The 24821-nt window shown below is 40.8% G+C and overlaps 1 long non-coding RNA gene across 7 annotated transcripts in view; it reads right to left on the reverse strand.

Annotated features, from left to right (window-relative positions):
* Positions 1-24821, reverse strand: part of LOC106729812 — a 214682-nt gene that overhangs the window by 129188 nt on the left and 60673 nt on the right. For all 7 annotated transcript variants that reach the window (XR_004314675.1, XR_004314680.1, XR_004314678.1 and 4 more), the window contains one exon: positions 402-517. This is a non-coding gene — a long non-coding RNA (uncharacterized LOC106729812). The remainder of the gene's footprint in view (positions 1-401; positions 518-24821) is intronic.

Raw genomic sequence — 24821 nt, forward strand, 5'->3', positions numbered from 1 at the left:
AGCTAAATGTGAAGTAAACGCACAATGATCCAATATACAAAGTGTGAATTCAAATGAAAAATGCCGCTACCTCTACAGGCTGTTTCAATATGGAAGGGCACTACTGCAGCTCTCTCTAGGCACTGCTGCTGATAGACTCAGGCAGACTGCTTTAAAACATCATTCATGTTCTCAGTTCAGGTCTCTACTAGAAAGAAGAATCATCAGGCAACTGATTGATGTAATGGCACCGCAAGTTCCAATAATAAGCTGAAACCTCCTCTCTTTCATTCGCAAATGTGTTGCTGAAGACAGCAAGTGCAACACACATATGGTCACTCAGCATATATTTATGAAAGCTGTGGGGGGGGGGCAGAGCCAGGCGACTGGCCTGTCAAGAGGCTGGAGGTCACGGTACTCACCACGCAGCATTCCGTGGCGGTCATCACTGTCCTGGATGAGAATGAGCAGGAGATCCAGGCTCAGGACCACAGTCTCGGTCAGTCAGTACCAACTGCCACATCCTCCATCTGAGAGCCTGTAGGGACAGATGTGGGCTAATGGTGAAAAATATCATGAGAAACACCAAAAACCAAAGAACGGAATTGCTGAAAGAATCTGCCATCTATGGCCAATGAATTTAGAGAAAATGAAGTATGAAATCATGAAGGCATTTTATTTACTTTAACTAGCAGCATCTTTTTCATATGGGTTTTTTTTTTTTAAACTCTATCAGCCAGACACAGAGCAGCATTTGCTACTTTCTGAAGACACGACCCTACATCCGGCACCTACCACTGTGACCCTGTCCTACCGTTTTGCTCAAAATTAGGAACCAGTCACTTAGAGCTTAGATCATTTCTCTAAGTATAAAGAAGCATGTTTATAAAAAGGATTTGACCAGTGGCATTTCCAAATTTTAGCAGTTTATGGGCAGAAGGCCTTAGAAAGAAGAACTCAGCTTCAAAAATCAATAAATCCCTGGGAGTTGCAGCTTTCTATAAGTTTGCTATGGCTGAACCAAGAAAGAAGGTATATGCAGATTTCTATGGAAATTATAATTCCATTGAAGATTTCAAGGGAAGAGGAAGGTTGGTATCTTCTAGAGTGCACAGTGATCCTGGTTGTAAAGAACTTCTTTGGGTTCAGTTCCATGGAAGTTTGTCACTTACCTGTGTTCCTGAACTATGAAACCATAAACTATGAATATCTGGTCTAAGGGACAGTTTCTCTTGATAAATTAACAATTAACAAATTAAAAAATCATATTTCACTCGAGCCTCAAGACAATCCTACCAGGATGCATTTTTACCCTCAATACATAGAGGAGGAAAGTACTGAGACCCAGAGAGCACATGGGCGGCGGCCGAGCGGTGAGGCTCCAGCATGACAACGAAAGCCCGGCAGTAGGGTGGTAGCAGGAACTGCCCTGCATGGGTGTCATGTGAAACAAGTGTGTTGATGGATTCAGATGTCCAGACCACTGTACCCAGCAGATCACTCTGAGCCTAAAAAGGTAGGTATTAAGACAGCATGGGAGTTGAGGCAGCACTGGCATGTGAGAATGAAAATGGAGGAACGCAGTAAGTCAGATACAGGAGGAAAATCAGGTGAAACACGCAAGGAGAAACAGCAGAAGTGGTGTTGTCAACAGACAGATGGGAGCAGCAGCCCTGACGTCCAACGCTAGCAGGGAGCGGGGAGAAACGAGAGTAAATAAGCAGCCCTGCGATGATAAACACCCACCATTAGCGAGCTTCCTTTCTTAATGAGGAAAGGAAACTCTTCAATACCAGAAAGGAATCTGCCAGATCTGTAAACACACTTAGTTTGAAACGTATCCTCTAAAAGGAATGGTAGACACAACGAGATGGGAAGCCCTACGGGATAATTTGACTTCTTGTCAGGATTACAGCTCGTCTTGCTGCTTCTAATTAATACTGCATTTAGCTGTATTAGTGGATGCATAGATGTGTTTTTCTGGCAGTGCTGGTAACTGAGTGCTTTCCCCCAGGCCTCTGCTAGTGAGGAGAAGAAGCCTTTCGGGGCTTCATATGCAAGTTCCATCCCAAGTGATTGAACCTAAAATTGGACTGTATGTGCTAGCTCAGTTTTTATGTCTCAGCCTGGCAGTTTGTTTCTAGAGTTGCCACAGATGAATGTTATTTTATTAGTTTAAAGTTTTGGCAGAAAATGTCATCGATGCATCTTCTTTGAGAAGAGGAATGGAAAAAAAGATATGGAGGTTCTGCTTCCAGGAAAACACTTGGAAGTGACTAGGTGCCAGGCACTGTGATGGTCATTTTGCATTTCTTATCTCATTTCAGTCTCACAATAAACATGCAAAGAAGTTGTTATTAACTACATTTCAACCATGAGAAAACTGAGGTTCAGAGAGATTAAAAACTTGTCCAAGCTCACTCAAGGACTAAGAAACCAAGCCAGGACTAAAATTAAACTTTCTGACTTCTGAAATCCATGCTCTTCCCATAAATCAAGTGAGATTTTGCTTATTAAAGACCAAAACTGAAATCTCTCTCAGTCACATGCTTATGAATTAGCCCCTGAAACTGCAAAGACTCCCGTGTAACTGAGTACTGACTGATTTTCTTGATCAATCTCAGAAGAGCTACTGTCATTATTCAAATTATATCGTGAGGATTATCCTAAAGATATACCAGTTATAAAGTTTTTTCTACGCAACATGCAAGTTACTGATATGTGCGCTCTGATGTGCATTTTAAGAAAAAAAGAAACAAAGACTTAATTTTAAAAGATATTACTGTCTTCAGTAATTTCCTGTCTTCCCAAAGGCAGGGAAATTATTCAGACAAATGAACTGAATAATGTTTCAGAAACAGGATGATGTTCAGAAAGCATCCAGGCCCCTCCTGCTTGCTAGACTTGTCTGGTCTCTCACCCAACAAAGCATCATCCATCATTTACTTCCCCCAGCCTAGATCTTGTACCTGAACCCCAGACCTGAGCTGTGCAATGCCACCACCTTTCAGAACAGTTCCTGTGCTAAATATGCAATACATCACCATCATGCATCCTTGGTAACGCTGCAAAGTGGGCGATCTGAATCCCATTATTCAGGTGATGAGACTGTTAACTTACCTGCAGCCATAAACCTAATGGCTGGTGGAGCCAGGCAGTGATTCGAGCCCAGGTCTTTCTGATTCCAAGGCTCATTCTTGTCCCTCCTGCCCTGACTGCCTCTGGGAATGTTCTGCTATGGATGGGAACCACCTCAGAGGGAAGGGTGTTTCCACCGTTCGTTCTACCCGTGGCTCCAAAGCTCTCCTGATTTTTTGTGTCTAGAACTGAATGCACTTTTTCTCCTTGTAATTCATGCCTGCTTTCTTTCTCTCCTGTATTCTTGGTCAGAATGAACGGCATCACTTAACAAGTGTGACATATGCGCATGTTGACGTGTCAGTCCCTCCTATTAAGCTCTCAGTCACCTTTGTGTGCCTACAACCCGTCAGAGAGCCCAACACACAGTTTGACACACTTAATATGTAAATATTTTCTTAATAAATGGTGCTCCCCAGTCACCTTAGCCAGAACCACAGGGGTCATCCGAGACTTTCTTCTCCTTCTGCCCCCAAGTAACCAAGTTAGTAACCAAGTCTTGTCTGTTCTACTTTAAATGTCTCCTGAGGCTGTCTTCAGTTTTCCATCTGAGTGACTACTGCCTTAGTTACTCTCCCCACCACTCCTGCCTGGATGACTATAGTTTTCTTCTTAATGATGTAAACACCCTTCTCACTGAGGTGGTTCCTATCTACAACACTGTCTACCAAATGTGACCTGGTTCTTCAGTGACCCCTCACTGGCTCCACCAGATACTTGTCTTCAAAGCTCCTACTGTTGCTTACCAATCTTCTCATCACTTGCTGGCTCTCTGTCTCTCTCACACACACACTCTCACTCACACACTCTCACATACACACACACTCACACACACACTCTCTCTCACACACACACACACACAGTGTGGTCCAGCCATCAGAAACTGCCTGTAAGCCCTTTAAACCCTTGTTCTCTCTATCCAGTGTGTGGTTTCTTGCACAAGGAGTGCCCTTTTCCCATTTATTTACCTCACACATTCCTAATTAAAAGGCCAGTCAAAGGTTAATCATTTGTCATCCCTTTTAAAGTGACAGTCTTCCATTCTGGGGATCAAGATGGCAGAGCAGGAAGTGTCTGAGCTCAGATTCTCCCCCAACAGACACAGCAGAACTACAACCACACACAGGACAACCCTCTCTGACAGCAACCTGAAGACCAGCAGAGCAGACGTCCTACAACCGAGGCTGGCAGGAGAGGAGAGAGGCTGCCCACTCAGCGCCCGCACCCCAGTGCAGCGGCCACAGGCTGGAAGGGTACCCCGACCACAGGGGCCCCTGAGGAGCAGAGAGTCCAAGCCACCCTGGGTCCCCTGCTGGGGGATCTGCACCGGGAAGATGAGCCCCAGTAACGTCTGCCCTGAAGCCCCATGGGACCTACATGGGGAGAGCCAGAGAGGCGGGAGACTGGGACGCTGCTCACTCACACTGATTCTCAGCACAGAGACAGCAACGTGAAAAGGGCCTCACGAAAAGTGCCAACTGGAGAAGAAGGAGACTTGTGACTAACTTCAGGGTGTGCGCTGGAGGGGCAGGGATCTGTTAAACGGTCTTCAGGGACAGAAGCACTGGCAGGTGTCATTTTCTTTCACTCTCTGTCCACCTACCTGGCCTGGCCTGGCCTGGCAGGGGCCATTTCTGTCACTCTCCATCAACTCGGCCAAAACCACGCGCCCACCCCAGTGTTCTCCTCAGGACCAGCCCCGCTCAACATGCCTGCCCCAGCTGCCCTCTCCAACGCGGCTCCCAGCCCTGCCACAGCACGTTCACAAGAGTCACGGCTAGGCCTCACGGCCGGTTATACTGGGGGACAACACATCCACATGCCCACAGCCACAGCGCTGGCATGAGGTCCTCTCAGCCAGCCAGTCAAGGGCCAACCCTGCCCACCAGAGCACGTGCAGCAATTCCAGCCCAACTACAGCAAAAGGGCACACGCAGCCCACACAGGGGATACACCTGGGGCACCTGGTGCTGGTGACCAGGGGTGAATGAGCCACTGGGTCCCACAGGACACCTTCCACATAAGGTTACTCCTTAAAGACCGGGAGAGGCATCTCATATGCCTAATATAAAGAAAAAAACACAGAGAGTTAGGCAAAATGAGGAGAAAAAGTAATACCTTCCAAACGAAAAAACAAGACAAAACCTGAGAAAAAGAACTAAACAAAATGTAGATAAGAAATTTACCAAATAAAGAGTTCAAAGAACCATAAGTAAAACAAAACATCTGCCCCTTTCTCTCGGCTTGAAATAAATCCAGCTCTCCCTTCAATGTCCAGTTCAAACCCCACCATGTTTCCCCAAAGTCCTCATGCTCACCATCTCTCTCCCCTCTGAGTGCCCACAGCAACCACCATCAGTGAAACCATGGGCCATGAACCTGGTGGCCTTTTGTTCCAATTTGCATCCTCACTGAACTACTCTAATACTTTTATCACCATATTCTTTTCGAGAATAGTACTCTTATTTCTGCCACCAGCGTATAAATTTTCGGAGGAAGCTGACTATGTTTCCCATCTTTCTATCCACCAGAGACCACATCAGTGGTGGTCTGCAAGGAGTAAATGCTAAAAGCACATTTGATATGGTGCTTTCCCTTTGATGATGATGATAATAATAATAAAATTTATTAAGCATTTCCTATGTGCAGGCGCTGTGCCAATCACTTCATGTGGATTACATCCTTTAACTCTCACATAAACTTAAGAATTTGGTTCCATTATTACCTTTATTTTTCTGCAGATAAAACAGACTTTAGAGTGTTCAGGGGTGTTAAGTCATTTAATCTAGGCCACACAGATGGAAATAGGAAAACCAGAACTTAGTTTTATCCCCAGCGTTAAATTTCTACTTGCAGGAATGCGCATCTAGGACTTCCTCAGATACACATAATTTTATTATGTTTTTTGATGTCACTGTTTTAGGAAAAGTATTCTTTATTAATAATCATTCTCCCTTCAACTGTCTAAGTCACCTGAGAGCAACGAGCAGGCACTCCAGTATGGTCCCCATAAGTAAGAAGTGGATGATGCTAAAGTTGCTTCATGGTTTTAATGAAGTAACATAAATCTTCAGAGGGAAAAAAAAACCTAAATCACATTAATAGAAAACATAATGAACCAGAAGTCTGCAATAAATAATGATAAATATTACACAAAGTTTTCTAAATAACAGAGCTAGTGATAACCCTGAAAAACAACTAGGCAGTTAAAAAGTACAACATGGAATAAAATAATCACTGTCAACTAAATCACTGCGAGAGAGAAAAGTTTTTTTTAAAAACCTAATAGGCTCTGGAATGGGTGAAATCATCCACACATGAATCATAACTGAAGACAGAGACAAAGAGATTATCAAGTACTCTGAGTACAATACTGTCTGTTCTTGGTTTATTGCTTCTGACAGACAAAGAATTATTACACATAAAAGGAGTATGAAATACTTAAGGACCTGTAAACAGTTAGGGTGTCCAACAGGACATTTATTTCAAAACTGATATGCCCGAAAATGAACTCTTGATCTTCCTCCAAAAGCTATTCCTCCCCAGTTTTCCTCACCTCAGAAAATGCCACCGACTCTTCCTAGTTCTGTGCTTTTCTCTGTCTCAGGCCCTGTTTCACTGGCCTGAAATGTCTGGCCCCTTCCTCTTGGCTTTAAACAAATCCTGTTCCTCCCTCAATGTCCAGTTCAAATCCTACCAGGTTTTCCCAAAGTCCTCATGATCACCATCTCTCTCTCACCTCTGAGTGCCCACACCAACCATCATAAAGGCATTTCATGGGCCATAAAAATTTAGGCCCCAATCTTCAGAATCTTCCTGAAATCTGCTCTGTCACATCCCACATGCAATGCATCAGTCAACCTGGTCATCTCTTCCTTTGAACTGTACCCTGAATCCTGTCACAACTCATTGTCTTCACTACTTTGACCAAACCACCGTCAGGTTGTGTTTGGATTTTTGCAGTAGACTCCTAGTTGGCTTTCCAGCTTCTACCTCTCCACTTCCATCATTTTTCCCAATACACACACATGCGAGTATTCTCACATACAAGCCAGAGTATTCTTTTGAAAATGTGTCAGATGATGTCACTCTTCAAAATTATCCAATAATTTCAACAGCACTCAAGGAAAAAACCCAAAATCCTTGCCATGGACCGCTAGGCCCACCGATACCTCACCGTCAAGCCTAACTCGTATTCCTCCTATCATTCTTTCCTGCTCAAAGATCCAGCACCCCTCCCTCTACTCCAGACACTGGGGTCTCCTTGCTCCTCTATGAGTTCATCACTCTCTTCTCTCTCTACTCCAAGGCATCTGCACCTACTTGTCCCTGTGCCTGGGATGCTCTCAGGTCAGTTCTCTGCTCAAATGCCCTAGGGAGACATTCTCTGATCACCCTAAATAAAGTAACATATCATCATTACCACCTCTTTCTTTCTATTCCCCTGACCTCATTATTCTATACAACATGCAATTCCTAACATATTACATATATATATATAAACATACATACACACACACACACACACACACACACACACACACAGAGTATATATTTAAAAGTATGTTCTTGGTAGGTTCTACCTGATAGGAGTTACAGAAAAATAAATAAATAAGTAAATAATATATACTAAGAAGTTTTTAATATATATTTAGTTGGTCATTTTGCAAATTTCTCAACAATGAAATTGTCCAAAAATACAACTGCAAAATGCAATGAAGTAGGGCTGCTGAGAAGAAAGGTTAGGGATTAAAAGTAGTGAAACTGACATCCACACAAACTCCTGCACACAGATGTTTAGAGCAGCTTCATTCATAATCAGCAAAACTTGGAAGCAACCAAGATGTCCTTCAGCAGATGAATGGATAAGCTGTAGAGAAGACAGAGACAATGGTCTGTGTGTAAAAAGAAATAAACTAAAAAGTTCCAGTGCTAAAAAGAAATAAATTATCATGAAAAGACATGGAGGAACCTTAAGTGAGTATTACTAAGTGAAAGAAGTTAATCTGAGATGGCTACATATTATGTAATTCCAACTACATGACATTCTGGAAAAGACAAAACCATGGAGACAGTAAAAAGATGAGTGGTCGTGGGGCCTGGTGGAAGTGGGAAGCATGAACAGAGGATTTTTAGGACACTGAAAATACTCTGTATGATACCATGATGATACATGCCATGACACATTTGTGTAAAAAATCGATAGAATGTACACCACCAACAGTGAAATGCAATGTAAACAGACTCTGGGTGACAATGATGCATCCATGTAGGTTCATCAGTTGTAGCAAATGTGCCATCTGGTGGGGCATGTTGATAATGGGGGAGGAGGCCGCGCATGTGTGTGTGGTGGGGGGCAGGAGGTATATGAGAAGTCTCGATTCCTTCCGCTCAATTTTTCTGTGAACCTAAAACTGCCCTAAAAAATAATAAAAGCAGTATTAGTGGATAAAAGTTGCTCCACAGAGTTACTATGAGTATTAATTATTCTCAGTAACATATGCAAAGTATCTAATAAACTGACCAAGCTATTACAAGCCTTCAATAAATGTTCACAAACACATCTTTTTCCCCCTTATTGCTCCCATTCTACTTTCTGTAAATGGGAGAACACAGCTGCCTGGAGAGTGTGACCATTCCACACTGTCACTTAAGCGGTATGTAACACAGCAATTGTTAGTCTGCAATCTGAACAGTGACAAGTGCAGGCCTGTTTGCACTGTTTACAATAATAATCTGCATCTGGGATTGTAGAAAAAGCAAAATAACCTCATAAAAACCCAGATTATGATGGCCTTCATTACATTACGGACTAAGCCTTCTCTCTGACAGCACACCTGCACAACGTCCAAGTGTTTGAAGGACCAATTTTCACGATAATTTATTTCAGTAAATATGTTCATGTAAATGGTATCTCTTTCATTCCCTAATATTTCTTGGAAAGACTGATTATTTAAGAAGAAATGAGTAGATCTCTGTGTCAGTAAGCTCAGACTAGGATCTTCTGCCATCAAATGTCTGGAGAATCTTTGTGTATTTTCTGATTACAATTCAAATTAAATGCAAACAGTCAAGGAGCACACAGAGACCCCATGATCAACTCTCTGCTGGCTGAGAGGATGAACTCTATAATGAGACATGTTAAGTATTTGCTCTCCAGCAGCTGCAATTGATTCGTTTTGACTGGTACATCTCGCTAATGTGCTAGTGAACAGTAAACACGGGAGCTCGGTATTTTTTTCCAGGGCAAAAAAACCATGGTCTCTAATGACCTGCTTCATGTGTAGCTTTCTCTGTAATCTGCCAAAGTGACGCTGGATCCCAGTTAATCTCTTCACCAAGTGAATCTGCACGTGAATTTCACGTTAGGCGACCCATCATCAAGTCTGGTGAGTCTGCTAAATTTTCAGAGTAGAAGCTTCTTGAAGACAGGGAACTTGTCCTGTTCACAGCTCTCCCTTTGTTGCCTAAATTAATGTCTGACATATTGCAGGAACTGAGAATGGAAACAAATTCCAGTTCCTGTGTTAAAAGATCCTAGGGCCAAGCAAAACGTATTACTCCCACGGCCTTGGCCCTCAGTTCCACCAAGACGAAAGCAGGACTGCGGGTGCCTCACCACCTCTGCCACCTGCCTGACCCCAGTCAGCCAGATGAGCCGTGCTGTCAGCCGAGGACACCCATCTCTCTGTCCTTCCTGTCGTTCCACCAGCGTTCTGAGTGGAACATTTGCCTGAAGCAGACTCTACACTATTCTTTTTCCCCAACTGCACTGAGATGTAACTGACATACAACGCTGGGTAAGTTTGAGACGCACAACACGTGCGTATGATACACATATATTACAAGATGATCACCACCACGATGTTACTGAGCACCTCCCTCACATCATACAACGACCATTTCTTTTTGGGGGTGAGAACATTTAAGACTTACCCTCTTAGCAACTTTCAAGCACATGATACAGTAGTATTAACTGCAATCACCATGTGGTACATGGGGTCCTCAGAACTTACTTGTTATATACCTGGGAGTTTGTACCCTTTGACCAACGTCTTCCCACTTTCCCCACCCCTACATTATTCTAAGGGCAGGATTCAACTCCCAAGGTCAGAGTTGGGCACAGTGTCCTCTGTGGAATGGCCGAGCACAGATCAGGTGCAGAAACCTGAGCCCAGGCTGTCTTTCCAAAGGAAGCACCTGTCTGTGGGATCTCCGGTCCTTGTTTATGCACCAGAGGCCACGTCTATATGATATTTCTAGACTGAACAGCCCTTTCATGGATTAAAAAAATAGTATCTAACATCCACTATAGGAATTAATAAGGTAACTGCTATGATCTGAAATGAAGACAACACAGCTCACTGCCAGGGGGGCCTCCGGACTCGGGGCCTCCGTCTAGTCTTTCATATACTGACCAACCACCACTCAAGTGCATATTCCTGGCTGAGGTGTCGAAAATGTTAACTGACTGACCTTAAAATGTAGATAAAATTAACTAGCACTTTCTAGGCTGAAGCATTTAACACCAATGGCAGGAGCTAACATCTGATTTACCCCCTCCCCTCACCACACACACTGAGAGCAGGGTTTCTTGACCTCGGCTCTGCTGACATTTGGGACTGGATGCCTCTCTTGTCCGGGGTGATGGGCTGTGCGTTACAGGATGCTGGGCTCACCCCTGGTGTCTACACATGAGGCCAGCAGGACCCTCCTCCAGCTGTGTTAAGCGAACACATCTGCAGGCATCACCCATGTCCCGGGTAGGGGAGCCAGCCCGGTGCTGAGCACTAGGGCTTCATGCCAGGCTCCCTCCTGAAGGCCACCCCCAACCACTAAGCACGTTTCTGTCTTTAATTCTGCTTACAGTGGGCCCCAGTCTTAGACGTTCCCTTCTCTGCTCTCCCACTCAAACGTGAGCCATCCTTTAAGACAAGGTAGCTATCAGCCCCTCAAAATGGAGCTCTCAGAAGCGATTTGTTTGGTCCATGCGAATGCAGTTCCCAGACCACCAAGGTCCTACAGCCCTGGTTACCTTAGAGTCTCGCACTCTTCCTGTGCCTTCATTTCCGCTACCTGCCAGGCCCGGTGAGAACCTACTTAGAAACCTGCACCTTAATACTAAGCATGTAATCTTTCCATAAAATTTTCCACTCATTATCTCCATATTAACCTGACTTTTCCTTCTCTGGAGAAGTTTTGCACTCTAAAGCCAAAAAAAAAAAAAAAAAGAAAGAAAAAGAAAAAGGCAAGAAGGAGAGGGAAAGACAGAGAAAGAGAGAAGGAAACAGAAGAGAAGTACAACACAATTCTGGCACCAAAATTCCCTGCAACATAACTGGCTCCTGTTCACAGAACTATTAAACCACAATATACAAAAGTCACTTATTCTTTAAAATAGTCACAAATCATAAATAGTCAGACTGGCTAAAATACTGTTCATGCAGGTTAATACAGAGGTTGAGCTGTCCTGCAATTCTTAAAAGAGCAAGGCCAGAGAAGATAGAGTTCTTAAGGAAAATTCACATGGGGGTGTCCATTTACGTAGCAATCTATGAAGCTCTCTGTACTAGGCAAAGGGTACAGGGAATTTTTTGTGAACTGTTAGCTAAAAAAAAAAATTTTAAGCTTTCACAGGTTTCTAAAAATAAACCCTATCCTATGACATCAAGAACATCATAAAAGCAAATGTTGGCAAAATACAAAGTTAGGTGAAGAGTGGCTGTTCTCAGCAAGGCTTAATAAACATAATAGGAGTTATAACAAATTAATGATTAATAAATGCACTGGGAAAATGCAGTGATATATCTGTGCATTTATTATCAATGCAGGTTAAGTCACTTAAAAGTAATTCTACCTAAATCCAGTTTGTAATATGTAAGGAATATTTTACAGTTTTTCCTAAAATACAAATGAGGGGAAATTTTGGCAACATTTTATTAAAATATCTTATTATCTGCCTATTTATTTTATGTTGAAAGTCTTTAACAGCATAAAAAAAAATTCCTGAACTAGAATAAATATATCAGGAAAACATATATATGTGTTAGTGAACCATCTGCTTTTTGTAAATAAACATAAATCACGTCATTGATCATCTCACTCCTTTCCTTTTCCCTTTTTCTATTCTTACATCTAACACTTTACAATGTTACAGCACAGCCAGACACCCCTCCCTTGAGAAAGCCTCTTTTCAGATAATAAGGTCTTTTCTCATCCTCACAACTACTGCTGTATATTATATTCAGCTTACAGACAGGAAAATGCAATCTCAGAGAATCTAAGAACAAATACCATCTAACTTCCTAAGTAGAAAATGCAGAACCTAAACTCAGGCACGTCTGACTCCAAGTCTGTGGTCTTTAAACTACGTAAACTGTGCGTGCGTTTTCTCCCTCTCAGCAAAGGACTCCTGACTGCACCTGCCAGCAGCATCCACCTGGTTCAGGTATCAATACACAATCATCCCAAAGGGTTCTTTTTAAAAAAATTTTTTGGCACTTTATGAGATCATCAAAACTGTATTTGAGAATGCCAAGAATGAATAACACCCAATATGAGTAAAATATATAAGGGTATGTGTAGAGATGTTACTATATGTTAGAATACACTAAGCAAATAAATAGCATCCATCATATGTGTAACATTTATGACAAATATTCAGTGGATAAAATGAGGATCTGAATAAATTTCCATGGCTTTCTCACAGTGAACCAGTAATAATACACTTTAACTAGTGCAGCAAAGAGAATGGTCTCCATTCTGGTCTGGAGCTCTCCTTTTTTAGCATCTTCTTCTCCTTTAGTGAATATCTCGCTATTCTTGTGCCATCCTAGTCTATTATGAAACGCTGGTTTACTGAGCACCAGGACCTCTATTCTCAGTCTAATTTTGCACATGGTGAAAGTTCGAGATTTTTCATTTCATTCTAATATTTACTCTTGACTACTCAGTATTTGCTAATCCCTTTGTTAAACCTATTGCATTTATTAACTCATGTCATATTTATAGACCTTTGTAAGGCAGATTTTTTTTAACAGAGGTACTGGGGATTAAACCCAGGGCCTCATGCATGCTAAGCACATGCCCTACCACTGAGCTATGCCCTCCCTGCGCCAAGGTAGCTACTTTGACCTCCACCGTGTAGTTGAAGAAACTGAGGCTTACGGATATTCTAAAGTCAGACAGTTGGGAAACAGTGGACTGGAATTCCGATGCAGAACTGTCTAATTCCAAGCTGCACACTCAACCACCTGTGGGACAGCTGAGAAGGGAATGTTTCTCTAACAATAAGCTTTGCAAAATGTCAGCTGCATGCTTTCCACGCTAACCCCGACGTGTTCTCTTCCTCTGTTTACACGGCATTTCAAGCTCCCGGTGAGGCAACTACTCTCTCTGTGCCAAAGGAAAGAATACTTTATTTAGTTCCCTGCAGAGGAAAGAAGACTAATGTGGTTTTCCATGGAGAAAAGCATTTCTTCCAGACTAACGATTAAGTTAAAAATGGGTCATTCGTTGGGCAAATATTTCCTACGGGGCAGCATTAAATGTCTCCAGTTAAAGTGCTCAGGAGTATTCTGAGTTAATTCTACCTAAACAGAGGTTACATTTTAATCAACTTACCGATTTTATCAAGTTACACATTTTATACAACTTACATATTTAATTAAATTCGATAACTTATTTAGTTAACATCATTTAAATGAATAACGTAAAATAACCTCAGCTATTTATAATAATTAAATTATGCAGAAGTTAATTCCACCTTAAGTCCAAGTTTTCCTAGACTCAAGGATATCAAAGAGCCTTAAAAATACTTCGAGTGCAAATTTAAACTTCTAATGGAAAATGTCTTAATTCACATACTGAAAAATACTCTGCCATGTACACAGAGGAAATCTGTAGCCTCTTTTCAATTTGCTATGTTGAGTTTCCCAAGAAAGAGGAAGAAGAAGAATTTCCCTCGTCTGCCTCCATTTCTTACCCGGGTCCTGCTGAAAGCAACGGCAGGTACTTGTAAAAATGTAGTTCTGTGGTATTATGAAGATAACTGGTCTGCCTGAGCTAAATTCACAATCTCGGTTTTCTTCATACCATGCTAATAGTCCCGTTGGTTTTACAATGAGACTATTTGGTCTTCAAAGCAAGACGGGTTTACTCTGCCAGTCTAAACGCCTAGAGGAATCACTATATAGTAATTTTTGAGGATTTAAAAAAAAAACCCAAATTAAACGTAGTTTTTAAAGTTTATCCTGAGAAATTGATTTTGCGGTAGAAATGTGCCCCCTGGATTTGTAAGTCTAACTGTGTGTACAGCAGTACGCTAGAAGTCACACATCAGGGATCTACTATAATGCAGCTTTTAACAGACATGGGAGTACATTTCAGCCAGAATCCACGTACTTGGCTGGGGATGAATATATCTACTATTTACAGTTAAATACTTCCTCCTCCTGGAGAGATTGCTATCCTGGAAGGATTTTAGAACATGAAGTACTAATAGCTTATTTTGAAAATAAACTGACACTCTTCTAAAATCCTTGCCAGGAAGAAGAGAAACGCCAAATACAGATTGCAACACTCCATCTTGTTGGGGAGGTGAAATCATACCTGTATGAACCCTGGAAGTCATAGCAACTTTCCCCCACAAACCAGTCAATTGTTTTATTTTTAAAATTCTACACTTCCTGCATGTTATTTTATAGTGTACTTTTGTTACCATTTTTAACCATTCACCAAATCCCAGAATATTGCTTTTAACATGAATTAATAAAGCTCAGAAAAACTGATTCACTAGCTTAAAAAGGTAATCACAGGAAAAACAGGACAAACACAAAACAGGATTTAAAAGCCAGAAACTTAGGGTATTCTGATAAAAAAAGAAAATTGCAAGCATCCTCACTTAAGTTTCAGAACATTAACTAAATTCAGACATCATCCAGCATTCATTCTAATACTCTAGTGTTCCCCTGTAACATTATGTCATCGAGGTATAATTTACATCAATAAAATACACTTGTTTCATGTGTATAGTGTGAATTTTGGCAAATGTAAGGATTGATGTAACACTACTCAAATCAAGTTATAAAACACGTCCATCACAGCAACAGGTTCTCTCCTGCCTCTTTCAGGTCAACTCCATACCATCCTTTCTCAGCCCCAGGCCACCACTGATAGGCTTTTTGTCACTACAGATCAATTTTGCTTACTGTGGAATTATATTTAAGTGCAATCATGGAAGACAGACTCTTTCAAGTCTGGCTTCTTTGACTTAGAGTAATACCTTCGAAATTCATCCGTGTTCTTGCATGTATCAAATAGTTTGTTGTTTTTATTGCTGAGTATTACTTCATTGAATGAACATACCAAAAAGTATTTATCCATTCCCTTATTGATGCAACATCTTTCTTACACATAAACGTATCTGATCTTCACAGTCATTTCTCCTCCACTGGGGAGACTATTATCATTACACTTTTCATTCTGTAAATAAGTAAACAATAACTCAGAAAGCTGAGGTGTCTCCGATGAATGAAACTCAGATCTCAGACTAGATCATTTTGTTTTCTAAGGCAGCCAAGCTCCACGAAAATCAGGGTAAATCTTCACTGAACAGTGAGGACACAGGTCACACTGCACGTTAGGAAACCCACCTGCTGTACTATATGCAGTGACAAGTCCGTGGTTCTGTAAAACATGACTGTTTCCACTATCCTGCACGTGCCAGTAGAATGGTAGCAAAAAGCTCAGCTTGCCTGATTGCAATGAACTACGTCAAATAACACACTCCTCATAGATTCCTATCTCAGCAGTAAAGAGGTTACCCTCACATCTGGAGTTACCTAGTTGCAGAGTAACAGGCATTGCCCACGGAAGAAGTAAAAAGCTGGATATGACTTCAATTTCTTAGCAAAAACATTGTTTATATGTGCAACGTCTTTGCACATATAAACAATTCTACTCCCCCCATCACCAGGCATATTTTAGCAATAATAATAACTTAAATCTGAAACCATTAATAAAATTAAAATGGGATTCTACCTGCATCTTTATTTTATGAATCTGACATAACAGAATTGAAATCTTACACAGTGATTTCTGGAGTCCCTTGGACTTAAAATTTTAACTGGTAATTGGTACTAATTTGATACAATTGCAGTAGAATGCAGCAAGACACTACTTGATTGATTTTGAAATAGTGGGCTTGACTAAACCGCAAATTAGTGCTTTGAAAGTACATATTGTTTTCTCCTTTTTAACCTTTTCTGTATGAATTACCTCATGTATATTCCTACACACTTATTTGCATGCGCGCGCGCACACATGCAGGGCTTAACTGTCTGTCTAAACTATTTTAAATATTTTTAAAGATCAGTGCTTTTCTCTTCAACTTTCTGAACAATTTCATCTCCAATGACCCATCTTCACGGTCAACTTCTAAATCTACATCTCTCATGTTGTGTGTTCTTAACTCCAAATCCACACGTCCAGCTTTCAGGTCTGTTTCCAGAAGCAGATCAAATGCCTCAAAGCTTCAAACTCCTCACCTTCCTCCTGATGCGGCCTCCCTCCTGTATTCCACATTGCATGTTACAGCCTCATCACACGCCAAGCTGCCCACGTCTGAAATCTCAGAATTTCAAAGCGTCCCCCACCCGCTTCTCTCACTCTCCCCGCCAGTCGGTCTGTCTGCTCATCTAACTCATTTCACCTCACGCTTGCATTCATTCGCATTTCATCTATTCCCCACGTTCACTTTCTCCTCGTTTCCATGAACACTTCCCTAGTGTCTCTCTCACCACGTCTCACGTCTCACTTCACTTCACCAAGTTTCTTACCACTCGTCCTGACATGAGTTTAAACCTCCCCCACATAGCAGTGGCTCCCAACATCCAAAGACGAGGATTCTGGCATCTGGTCTGGATACTCCAGAGCTTCCCCTAAGTGGGTCCAACACAGCTTGTGTCTCCCAGTTCACTGCTCCTCCCCTGGTCTCTACCGTGAATTAATCTATTCCAATTACACACTTTCTACTACCTGAGACCACTTCCTTTATCTTTCAAGGAATGGCCTTTCTTCTGACCTGTCCTTACTTGCACCTTGAAATCCTGTTAATGTCCTTGAACTCTGAACTCTTCTCACCTCCCTGAGTCAGAGTAACTGTCTTCCTCTTCTCTTCCTCATTATACTTTGTCTGCATCTCTGCTAGGGTACCTATTACATACCATTTTAAATTATAGTAGGTCTAGGTCAATCTAATAAACATTTTGGAGGTTCTTCTCTGTACCAGGCAAGTACTAGGGAAAACAAAATGACTCAGACAGTGTCTCTCCTCAAAAATTTACAATCTAAACAATCAACTACAGCAGGCAGATTTTACATCACAGGAAGACACAAACAAGGTGCTGGGAAGGGTGAAATGAAGTAAATCTTTGTAGGTCTTCCTTTCCCAGAAAAGGGCAGGAATCATCTTTCTCTTTCTCTTTCTCTCATACACACATATACACAGTAACACACAACATATACATACTACTGTGAGCACCACAATATTACTGAATGGAATTTTTTAAAGTAACTCAAAAAGTTGATCAACGTAGATTTAATGCATATTACGGGCTGAATTGTGTCTTCCCCAAAATCATATGCCGAAGTCCTAACCCCCAGAACCTCAGAATGTGAATGTATTTGGAGAAAGGCTCCTTAAAGAGACAGTTAAGTTAAATGAGATTTAGGTGATTAAGTTAGAGTGAGACCTAATCCAATCTAACTGATGTCCCTATAAGAAGAGAAAGTCTGGACACACGCAAGACACTGGGGATGTGCACTCCCAGAGGAAAGACCGTGTAGGGACACCGTGGCCTTCTGGAAGCCAAGGAAAGGGGCCTCAGAAGAAACCAGCCTTAATCTTGGACTTTGAGCCTCCAGAACCATGAGAATTAAATTTCTGTTGTTTAAGCCACTCAGAGTGTGGTCCTTTGTTACAGCAGCCCTAGCAAATACATACACTGCAAATCCAAAGAATGGCAGGGAAAACAGGAGAACCTGAAAACTAACCAGAAAATAAGCACATAACTGAAAAATAAGCTACATAATTTGTACACTTCTACACACTGTACAAGCAAAAATAATAGTCTGACTGGATGAGGTTTATGTAACCTAAGAGGAGAGTTATGACACTGTATGATGGAACATGGGCTTGTTAGGGGTTCCCAGTTATTTTGCTATAGTGCACTTTCTTATTATTTATTCCCCTGAGTTGCACCCCAAGCACTTGCTGCTAACTGTGTTTGTTTGTGTACTTAATCTGTCAAACAAAACATATATTATTTTCCTATATACAAAAAAAATGTGTGTGTGTGTGAACCTGAGTATATTTTTCAAGGTGAGAATAGCTTGACATTTCAATTAATCTGTGCAATCATACTGCAGGTACATACATGATTCTAGTACACTTTTAGAAACACTAGAAGCAGCTTGAATAACATTTCCCTTTACAACTTTCTTGGGTCATTAAGAGTTTGGATCTCTGTATTCAATTTGATGTAGTCAGATCACTAAATATAAACTCCGTGGAACAGTTTTTGCTATGTTTTGTTTTGTCTTTTTGCAATTGTTGTTGGTTTTTTACTAATGTAGATCTGAATTTGAGCTTTCTTTGAGAGTACATCCCCAAGAAATCTTCTTAAATGACTATGGTAAAATTGTATTTTTAACATTTTTTTACTACTATGACCTTATAAAATACATACATATGCAAGACTTTCTGGTTTCTTGCCAAAATTAAATAAACAAATACAATTCACTGCTGCATAGCACAACCCATGTTATAGCATATATCATAGGAAGAATATTGAGCAATGTTATTTATCTACAAAGTCTTGTGTGGCAAATTCGTTGTAAGTGAAACAAAACATAACTTACAAAATCATGATATTGAATTACCTGCCATGTAGGATTTAGTTGACAAACTGATTAGGGTAAGCACTTACTGCTATGATTGTTGAAAATAATGAAGTGCTCCCACTGGCATGAAGTTCAAATAAGATGCCAAAACTTCACTGGTACCATGTTCTAGTCACACAGGATGGATGGTTATGAGTAATAGTTCTACCATGGTCAAAATACTCAGTTGACTGTGTGTAATTCATTAGTTGATGGAATAAATTATTAAAGAAAAAACAAGACAGCACCTAGACTGCTGACACTGTTTGATGTTCACTTTCTTGATTATAGTAGTTGTATAGAAAGCAACTGATTTAATGATCATGTCATTAACATAGTGCAAATAAAATCACATTAATGGTTAAAGCACTTTGTTCAGATGATCCTTCTGGTTAAGCAGTCAACTAATAGTGAGAATACTTGTGGGACCCATATTTCTTCACTTCTAAATAAAGCTGGTCAGGGCCACGCCAAAGGGTTCGACAGGTAGTTCTCTGTACAAAGGCACAAAGCAAAGGGGGTGAGTGGGGGCTGAAAGCCAGGCTGAGCTGTCTCCCCTAGTCATGCACCTACAGGCTTTCAGAAACCCAGGGGATGTGTCTAAGACATCTCCCACAAAGAGGCCCTTTGTGCCCTGGCAGCCCTGCAGCTGTCATCACATTCTTCAATTAAATGACGTTAAAAATCCTACATATTCTTAGAATCCACTCTAACAAGTATCTAAATAGAATGTGACTCATGAACCAATTAAACCATAGAATTCTTCTGAACGTGATTTGAACTTAAGCAACTGTAAATAGTTTAAAATTTCTGAATGACTATCCTTTTGCAAAAGATAAATATTATATTCTAACTATTTTTGAAACATCAAACTGCTAACATTGGATTCAGACAATGAATAGACTAGAAAAGCAATTTGTTGACTGGTAAGATATTATTTCAATGACAAATCTAATTGACAAACGCACCTCAAGACTGTTCAACATTAAGAAATAACCTAAGTAGCCTTTGCCCTGCATTTTCTAACATTTTGCAACAAACTAATCTCAACATTTGATGCAAGGAAAGTAATGGCGTGTCAGATCATGGAATCCCACTTTCTTTCCTTCTATCTACGTCCTCCAGGAGAAGAAGCTAACTATGAGCAAACAATTTAGAATCACAAAATTAAACCATGTGCTAAATGAATATCAAGAATATCAATTTGGAAGTGAAACCTCATCAAAGGAGCAAATAGAGACATTTCTTCTTTAGAAATTCCTGATTTCAAAATCCTTCTTAAAAATTTTCAAACAGGTGAACAACCTAAGGAACATTTGTGACTGCTTCTTGGATAGTGAGGGTATCTATGAAGTGGGGGGAAAAGTGACAGTGGGGGGATATCTGAATTGCTGCCTTTCATTTATCTAAGAGGCATTTTTTTTTGAGCCTTTTCTATATGCTTTGGAGCATGTAAAGATGGAGTATGTGACCTTAACCCTTAAGCAACATTCTTATTCTATGGGAAATAAAATTCTTGTCATATATCAAAATTTTTACAAGAGCAGTAGAATGACATTTTATTTTTATATGTTCACCAGCTTCATTACATTTTGCTGACAAGTTGGGTCTTTGAGTTACTTTTGCTCAGAGAACCCATTTTCAGAATGGAAATATTGTTTACTATCCCTTTGCTCTTCCCTTCCTTGCTACATATCTAATTTTAAGTTTTTATTAATAATTTTAAGACTAGGTCTCTCTAAGAGGAGGGCCCTCATCCCTTCTTCTAAAGATTAGACTTTTTTGCAGTGACTTGAGTCATTACAGTAACTATTTTACAGTCTATAGTAGAAACAATGATGCATGTTTATCAAACCACATTTCATTTTCTTCCTGAACAAATGCAAAAATCACATTTTCCCGTATTCCTTTGCAATCTGTTGTGCCTAGGTGACTAAATTCTGGTCAACGGGATGTAAGTGTAAAGGTGTAAACCACTCTCGGCCTGGGCCCTACACACTCACACGTGATCACCCATGCCCTCTCTTCCCTTGTTCCTCACCTGAACACACAGCATCCCGTGGAGGGCTCCAAGGTCCTGGGATACGGTAGCACCACATAACAAGGGACACGAGGAGTGAAACCGTCTCCCCTGGCCTGATCTGTACTGCACTACGAAAGGAGTAGGAATGAACACTTACTAAGCCTTTGGAACGTTGGGATGTTTATTATAACAACTAGCCTAATATACTGTACTTTTGATTCACTGATCATTTCAGGGCCTTCTAAGATAGGTAAAAACTATGTGCTAATAACTCAAATGGCGCTTTTCAGTTAACTCATTGCTTTCAGGTGTCTTCTCATTTTTTAACCCCTATGTTAAATGACACCTTTCCCAAACCCTTTTTGGTTCTTACGACTGCTATAGATACATGACAGATAGATGGGAGACAGAGACTTGTCAGAGTTCACTAGAGAAACAGAACCACTAGCACATGTACATATAGAGAGAGAGGGACGAAGATGTACTTTAAGGAACTGGTTCACGTGCTGGTGGAAGATGGCAAGTCCAAAATCTGAAGGGCAGACCAGCAGGCTGGAGACCCAGGTAGGAGTTAATATTGCAGCTCAAATCCAAAGGCAGTCTGCTGGCAGAATTCTCCTCCTCAACAGATGTCCCTTTTTTTTTTTTTTCTTTTAAGATCTTCAACTGATTGATGAGATCCATCCATATTATGAGGCTAATCTGCTTTACTCAAAATCTACTCATTTAAATGTTAATACCATCTAAATAACACCTTCACAGAAACGTCTACACTAATATTTGACCAAATGGCTAGGTACCTATTCAAGGTGGCCTAGTCAAGTTGACACCTAAAATCATCACAGATATACACGGATCTGTACAACTCCTCCTAGACAGACAGTATTAGTAACATTATCATCATTTTGCCTTTTCCTTCCCACTTAGCTCTCAGGTGTTGCTTTTTCACTGAAGGCACTGTACCTGCCTCTGTCACCTCTCCTTCTCCCCTGCTTTGATTTCCCGTTTCTAGTCCTCTGAGAGATGGATAAGAAAGAGATACGTAGTTCTGAGTGTAACGTGGAAGGGAAATGCCTGGAGGTGACAGCCAGAGTGCTCACCCACGAGGAACAGGACTTAGGTTAGGCATGTGGGTTCTGTGTTACTGCACCTGGCTACCCAAAAGTCTTTCCTTCCTTTTTACATGTCTGTTTATACTGGTGATTGAGTTTCCCAGATAGGTGAGAGGTAACATAAATGAGACTTTTATAAAAAGTTATTATTTACCCATCATTAACATAGAAAATGTACAGAAAATGTTCTGTATTTGACCTGTGAATATAACCATCAACTTGTTTGTCTTTATGGAAAATAAAATTGATACTTTATGAATTTTTACTCCTATTTATATTCTACGTTACCTTCTATTCTTTGCAGAACATGACTCGTCTTTTACCTGATTCACTAAATAATCAAGGGATAAATAATCTGAGATAAACAGAGTAAACCAAGTATCAGGAAGTTAAATCTATTCTAACATATTACAATAGACGTTAAGAGAAAAGTTAAATAGCTCAGTACCTTTCTAAAGTCTAGTAATAGTGCCCTTTTCAGAAAAGTGCACACAATATCTTGATGAGTCAGTTTTATGTTGTTTTAAGAATTTAAAGGAACATTTTGACCTAGAGTACATAATTTCATGAAACTACATCATAACCCATTTTTTCTTGTATTTTTTATTAATCTTATATAAAATCTGATCATTCAAAAAAAAAGAATGTTTTAATTAATGGAAGAGTCTCATTGATACCTGATATGATTTCTAATCAAATATTTAGAAGATGATTAGTATTTTTATTTATTTTCTTTTATAAAATTAACTTCTCAAGTTTCTATTTCAATGTGAGAGACCATAATCAAGATGGAAATTAGTCATTATTTCAGCTTCCTGGAATTTATCATAGTTAATCATTGAATATATTAAGCCAAAATGTTACAGGCATTTAATAGGGAAAGTAACAGAACAACAAAAATGTTGAATTAAAACCATCACTATTTCCAAATCAATAATGGAAAAACAAATCAAATGATCTACAGATAACCTCACTTGTGATTCATATCCAGAAGTATCCCTTGTAATTAATATCTGGTCTGTCTTCTCAGACAGAGTTCGTCATGCCTATAAGGTAAGAGGCAAGAACCCAGACACAGCCTTCCTCAGACCATTGATATGAAGAAAGCTCTTTGTTTTGGGTTGAAAGTTGTATGCGTCATCTTTGGTATTTGTCTGCCCTTAAACTATCTCGCTTATTATCTATTTTAAGTAGGTCAGGCCCAACAACAAAGTCTTCACTTACTGTTACATTGTGCTACTTAATGCTATATCCATGACTCAAGAGCACCGTTACTTAATATCAAATCTTTTCCCATTTCTCACGTCATAAAGAACCGAGCAAGTAAACGGAAAGTCCTAACAGTAGGAGAACACTTGCCAAAATCAGCGAATATGACTTACAACGGCACTCCAGATTCAAAAACAGATTGAATTTTAATTATTTCCTTTGAGGGAAAATAAAGTAACCACAGCACTGAGAAAGATATCTCAAATAAGGCATCTTTCCTCAGGAAACAAGAAATAACAGAGCGCTATCTGAAAACAGTGCCCAGTGCCCAGTCAGGCAGCATTGAAAACGCTCAAAATCGGAGTTTCTGCCCCCAAATTGTTAGGACCAGAAAGAGAGAGGACCTGCCGGCACAGGAGACCCAGCCCTCCGACGCAGCTCCTGTCACTTCACCCACAGGGCTGGGGCCCGAGAACCCGGGTCTCACCAGTAGGTGCCTGGAGGGGCAGCCTTCAACAACGTGCACTGCATCCTAAGCTCTGTGTGGCTTTAATTCCTGCCAGGTAGCTTTTCTGAACCAGCCTTGACCTAACGTTAGGAGACCTGAACCATTTCTGAGCTTCATTTCTGCTCCCAGATTCAAGAATCTATTCATGACACTCCTTGACTTTTGCCAGTACAGTTGAATTTTTAATTGTCCCTGTAGAAGGATGGCTCATGGACATGAATCTGCTATGCCCACACCGTGAGTGCACCCTGACAAATGAAGGTTATTCCTCCGCCTCTGACAACAAAGCCCAAAGTGGACTCATGCTGCTGTTAACTTCCATTATGGCCTTTGCATATAAAGCTAACAGAGTTGCAGACAGAGTTCGTCCTAAAGAAAAGTCATACACTTTCTTTTTCTAAGATTGATCATTTAATTCCCCATAGAAAAAGATATACAGAATAAGCCCCCAGCAAAATGACCAAGCCTAGAAACTGTCCCCAGAATCCATTTTCAGGCTGTGGCCCAAAGCATCCCTTCTTCCCACACTCTAAGAAAGAAACTAGACAGTGCAGAGTTGAAGGTCCCAGGAGCTCACAGGCCTGGATATGAAGCCAGCTCTGCGGGCTGAGCACACCACCTCCGCAGTGAGGCTGCCTGGTCAGTCCTGGCTCTGACAATCACCAGCTCTGTGACCAGTGGAAGCTTTGAAAGCCTCCATCCCCTGGTCCTTCCAAGTGGACATAGAAATGAGGATGAAAATGAGGTCGTTCTGAGTATTCCATGCGGCCACCCACATGCAGTCACTAGTAAAGTGACTGAAACAGGGCAATGTTTATCCCTCATAAAACTGTTTATGCACAACTCTGGGGGGAAATGGAACTGTAGATGTTAGTCAGGTTTCACAGAATGAATATGGTTCTTTTCTGGA

The sequence above is a fragment of the Camelus ferus genome, chromosome 23 (assembly GCF_009834535.1).
Source record: "Camelus ferus isolate YT-003-E chromosome 23, BCGSAC_Cfer_1.0, whole genome shotgun sequence".
Taxonomy (NCBI): Eukaryota; Metazoa; Chordata; class Mammalia; order Artiodactyla; family Camelidae; genus Camelus; species Camelus ferus.